Genomic DNA, 6,036 nt, shown 5'->3' on the forward strand with positions numbered 1-6,036 from the left:
CTTGATTCTCTTTATCTTTAACTTGAGGATCTGCTCTTGCTTTCTTGTTCTCCCTTGGTTCATGGCGATAACCCCTTTTTTCTGACAAGCAGGCACGGCAGTTATCACTTTCCTTTAAGAAGAGGGATCTTGCAATACTACCTAGTCTCGCTCGTCCCCGATTACCCATTTTTATCCCACGTGGTCCTAGCGTTTAACATAAAAATTTTAAATCAGCATCCGGCCATCTGACCCTCCGGATCCGCCCACCCACCGAACCATTTCATGAAAATCCCTTCCCGAGGTAGTACTTAACTACTACAAAATAAGGAAGACAGTAGTCTATCAAACATCATCAAACAACAAGCAGCATGCAATCTGTTGCATATCCTCGTTCAGGGAAATTCATCTGGTTGTTCCCACCAGATCTTTATTTAGAAACTTTTAATTCATTTCCTTTCCTTTATCTGCTATAATTAGCTTGTAACTAGTTTCCTAACTAATCATGCAACACATTCAGTTTCAACCAATTCATCTTACCTCCTCATTCAGGCCAAGATAATCGGTTATAAGCCATCAAAATGGCAACACCTTCACAATATTTTCCAAAATTAAGTGTTTGGGAAAGGCTCATCAAGTAATTTAATCATTCCTTCCTAAGCATTTTATTTCAAGAGATATAGCACCATCTGGTGACAGATGCACAGGATAGTCCCTATATTCCTAGCCTTTCCAGTTCCTTTTTAAGCAACCAAATCGAAGAAATTTCCTTAATTAAATTCACATCATCCTCCTTGAGTATAACCTTCTCATCCAACTATTGGCATCAGGCCATACCCGGATTAGGGCCGATTTCCAATAAGATACCGCGGGTACTTCACCCGGCCGGGCAAAAATAAAACAAACCCATTCATCCCTTATCCCTCGGGCATGAATGACCTAGGTATAACAACTTGCGGGTTACACTGTCCTAGCCGAAAAGAGCCAATCTCCGACAAGTTCCCCAAGAGAATCCTCTCAATAGGCCGGCCTTTCAATCAAATTGACCCCAAGAAGATCCATCTTGGTTCCCGATCATTTCCAGACAATCTTCAAAACTCCTAGTTAAATCTATGTTTTGCAATGGGCTATCCCTATCACCTCTCGAGATTCCTTTTAACTCCTAGTTGGTAATTTCTAGGTTCATTCATTTATCAACCTTAATTCCTACTTTCATTAATTATTTACCAGCCAAGTTTATTTAGAAAATACAAACGAGTTTTTGCCATAGGCATTTGATGGTTAATGTCTCTTCGGAAATGCCAACTTTTTTAAGTTCAATCCCCGTTTTTGTCGATTCCCATGTTTTTTTTGCAATCCTTTGCCATCCATGGGGCATCTCCATGGAAGCTTGTAGAGTTTTCGGTTCAAACAACACGGAGATCAATTCCGCGAAGTTATCCCCTATCTCCCCCATCCCGTATTTGCAAACAAACTTGAAATTGAAAACTTTAAAAATACTCTTCAATACCAAAAATTGAACTACTTCTATCGAGCTTAGAGAACTACTCTTTTCTTATGGTACTTATCTTTCCATTTTAGGAAGCTAGAAGGTCATCCTATAATTTATGAGTTTTCGAGCTTTCCATTAAAACTTAAACCTAAAATACAAGGTAGTCACTAAAGCTTACACCTAAGTGCAAAGTTGCCATTAATGCTTAGCTTAAGAGTGCAAATCTACCTTTGAAACTTAACTTTATGATGCATAGATACTCTTATTACTTAACTCTAATTACAAGGTTTCCGTTAAAGCTTAAACCTAAAATGCAAGGTAATCACTAAAGCTTACACCTAAGTGCAAAGTTACCATTAAAGCTTAGCTTATGAGTGCAAATCTACCTTTGAAGCTTAACTTTATGATGCGTAGATACTCTTATTACTTAACCCTAATTACGAGGTTTCCATTAAAGCTTAAACCTAAAATGCAAGGTAATCACTAAAGCTTACACCTAATTGCAAAGTTACCATTAAAGCTTAGCTTACAAGAGAAAATCTACCTTTGAAGCTTATCTTTATGATGCATAGATACTCTTATCACTTGACCCTAATTGCAAGGTTTCCATTAAAGCTTAAACCTAAAAAATGCAAGGTAGTCACTAAAGCTTACATCTAAGTGCAAAGTTACCATTAAAGCTTAGCTTATGAATGCAAACTATCTTTTAAGCTTAACTTAATGATGCATAGATACTCTTATCACTTAATCCTACTTGCGAGGTTTTCATTAAAGCTTAAACCTAAAAAATGCAAGGTAGTCACTAAAGCTTACATCTAAGTGCAAAGTTACCATTAAAGCTTAGCTTATGAGTGCAAATCTACCTTTTAAACTTAACTTAATGATGCATAGATACTCTTATCACCTAACCCTAATTGCAAGGTTTCCATTAAAGCTTTAAACCTAAAAATGCAAGGTAGTCACTAAACCTTACATCTAAGTGCAAAGTTACCATTAAAGCTTAGCTTATGAGTACACATCTACCTTTGAAGCCTAACTTTATGATGCATAGCTATCATTAATAGTTAACCGTAATTCCAAGGTTACCATTAAAGCTTAAACCTAAAATGATGCACATAAACCGTCCTAGTATTAAAACACATTTAATTAAACCTCCTAGAAATGAAGATTACCTTCTCTACGCAAGAGGGATGTGGGGTTGAAGTCCTTCTTGAAGAGATGTGAGGCTCAAGGAGGAAGGCAAGGGATTTATGGTGAAGAGGAAGGAGAGAGGAGCTTCTTCACAAAACCCTCAAGGGTTTGGCCTTCAAGAGAGGAAGAGAGTTGAGGGTTTGAGTCTTCATGAGAGGGAGAGAGTTGAGGGTTTGGCCTTCAAGAGAGAGAGAGAGAGAGAGAGCAAGAGCAAGGTTTAATGGAAACCTTGATTTACTTAAGCATAATCTTGAGCATGGCAAATATGCAAGTAGCTTAGCATTATGTGTGTCTAAAAATACAAAGGAGAGGGGGTGTTTATATAGGAAATGGTGGGTGGAATTCTCTTCTCAATTTCTATTGGACCCCAATTTCTCTTCTCAATTCCTATTGGACCCCAATTCTCTTCACAAATGCTATTGGACCCCAAATTCTCTTCTCAAATGCTATTGGACCTCAAATTCTCTTCTCAAATGCTATTGGACTCCAATTCTCTTCTTAATTCCTATTGGACCCTATTTTTCTTCTTAGTTCTTATCCCTTAACTTTATCTTTCAATTAAGTTAGTCCCTTTTTCTCCTAGTTCTCGATCTAGATTAGTTCCCACGCGGCTTTTGATTAAGAAGTATAAAAATAATTTTAATCTTAAAGGAAAAATATAGGGATGACGTAATTTCTTTTCTGAAATATCCTTGTCTTTTCATTCTGGAGTAAAGTCTCGTTGTCCGTATAACTTCTTTGTTGGTCTTACTTTTTCTAAATTATTTTCTAGGCCAAAAATTTTCTGAATGGCTCTAGGGTTTAGGGAGGGACCTTACAAACTCCCCAACAAAAAGAAAGAGCTGTCCTCAGCTCGGGACATGCTTTAGAGAGTAGATAGACTCAATCTTTGGTCAACTTATGATCGAAGATGGTCAGTCACTTTAGGGTATTTAGATTAAAGGACAGTGAAGCTGATATGGACCTTGAATAATACATTTCTCAATATTTTTTTAACGCTGACTCAAAAGTTTTAATCATTAAGAAGTCTTAATGACTCGGGGTTACTTTAATTACTGAGTGTGATCTTACTCAACTAGGTATTTTTCCTCTGGTGTGACCGGATTGTGTTTCTCTTGTTAAGTCTAAAGATCATTTCTTCACTTCACTCTCTATCTCACCTCAATACGCTTTGAAAAAAATCTTGCCATTCTTACCTAGGCTTTAACCTTTTTCCGTTTTGAGCGTTGACTCGTTTCTCTATTGATATCATCCAACTAATACCATGTTCTTGACAGTTAAAGGATTTCATACTGATCTTTTAATTAATCTTGCAATATCTCCCCTCGTGGTGTGCCCAATTTATTTCCTCCATCCTTATTTCTCTTATGTCTATAGCTTATTGTCTCATCTTTCACTTGGTAATCAGATATTTCACGTATCATAACAACTAGACTTGTAAAACACCATAGACGATTTGAATCTCAAAAGAATTGACTGATTAGAGATGCTTGAATTCCATAAATATGATGATTGAATATATCCGCATAAAATTTACATCGAAAGTGTCCTCGATATCTTTGAAGAATAATTATAAGTTGTTCCGACCAACCAAAAAGATGATCAAGGGTTTGGACAAAAGGGAGACATTGATTTGATTCCGAAAGGTCCACAATATCTGAATGCAAGCTTACAAAATTTTCCTAGCTTTAAGGAGTTGCGTTTGGGTTTGATTTTGAGAAAAACTTGTTCGTCTTTGCTAAAGCTTCTAGCAAAGCGTTGAAGATAAGCGTAGCTCTTCTGCCTATCACTAGCTCTCTTTAGGTTGTCTCTAATGACTAGAAGTTGATGCTCCATCTTTTCCAGGGTAGACTTAGCAGCAGGAACATGCAGAGCTGGGTCGGCTAATCGAAGAGGGACTTAACATTCCTGACCATACAAGGCTTTAAAGGGTGACATTCCGAGGTTGCGATGGTGAGAAGAGTTATAAGCAAACTCAACTAGGAGAAGAAACTTGATCCATTGCTGGGACTGTTGGTTGCAGTATGCTCGAAGCATATCTTTTATGACTTGATTCACTTGCTCAGTTTGACCATCAGCCTCCGAATGATATGCTTAGCTGAGATTCAGTTGGGTACCCAGAGATCAAAACATGGCTTGCCAAAACTTAGAAGTAAATTTGGCATCCCGATCAATGATGATTCTTGCAGGGATTCCATGTAATCTTACTACCTCTTTGACAAATACTTGGGCTATGTCGATGGCGGTGGTTGTCTGCTTGATTGAAATTTGATGAGCCACCTTAGGGAGCTTATCTACTATGAAAAAAATAGAATCATAGTTTCCAATTGTCTTTGGAAGACCAGTGACAAAGTCCATACTCAGGCATTTCCACTTCATCTGAGAAATATCTAGGGACTGATGCTTTCCAGGTAGTAAAGAAGACCATTTGCTAAGGTATAGTCAGCTAAGTGTTCCCTCAAGCTCTGAGCTTGAATCTCTTGCAGAAGAGGTCTAAAATAGCGGTCTACCTGAATTTCTTGTTGAACGTCCTCACGTAAAGAAGAGCTAAGGAGTGAATTAGTCAAGGTTGATGAGGATAGGACTGCTAGTCAAGAGGTCTTTGAGTCTATTGAAGGCAGCATCTTTCCCCAACAAAAAAAGAACTCGAATAAAATACGTAATTGATGAAGCTTCTTGGATACGTCTTGCAACTTAACTTCTTGTTAACGCTTTCAACTTGACTTCTCTCTTACACTTCTTCATTCCCAAAAATCTGCTAATATAATATGGGAGTCATGGAAAATATTTCTTAATAAGCCATCTTCTTGAATAAGTCATCGTGTTTGTGGCTTCTTCCATACGCTACTTCCTCTTTATAAGCTACTAGTCATCCCTTCTTTATCAGCACTTGCTATCCTCTTACTTTTTGCGATCTTCTCGCTCTTGTAACTTAGTCATTTTCTTATCTGATGGCATCTTGGCAAGAAGACTTGGTTCTTCCTGTATGCATCTCTCACTTGCAGAGTGCAAATGAGGTAGTTAAAAGACAGTTCTTAGAGCGATACAAAGATCTCCTCTTTCCTCAACCAAATTCTTGTGTTGGCCAGACGATATGGAAGACATGGCGACATCTCATAAGAGTGACTCTTTGGGGTAGAGACCATTTCGGAAACAATACCCAACTTGCTATGGTTACAGAGGCTCTGGGACTTGGCGTTCGATACTACTACGTCAAAAGGACACGAGATCCTGGGTTCTCCGCAAGGTTGTTCTTGCTTGTGCAGTTTATCCCCCATTCCAAGATTTGCCTTGATACCATCTGGAGTCTTCCTCTTAGAGGTCCTTTTCTTTTCTCAGCTCATACCCGAGAAATTGCTCAAGCTGTTTCTCGT

The sequence above is a fragment of the Adiantum capillus-veneris genome, chromosome 25, assembly GCF_014529385.1.
Source record: "Adiantum capillus-veneris isolate H3 chromosome 25, ASM1452938v2, whole genome shotgun sequence".
Taxonomy (NCBI): domain Eukaryota; kingdom Viridiplantae; phylum Streptophyta; class Polypodiopsida; order Polypodiales; family Pteridaceae; genus Adiantum; species Adiantum capillus-veneris.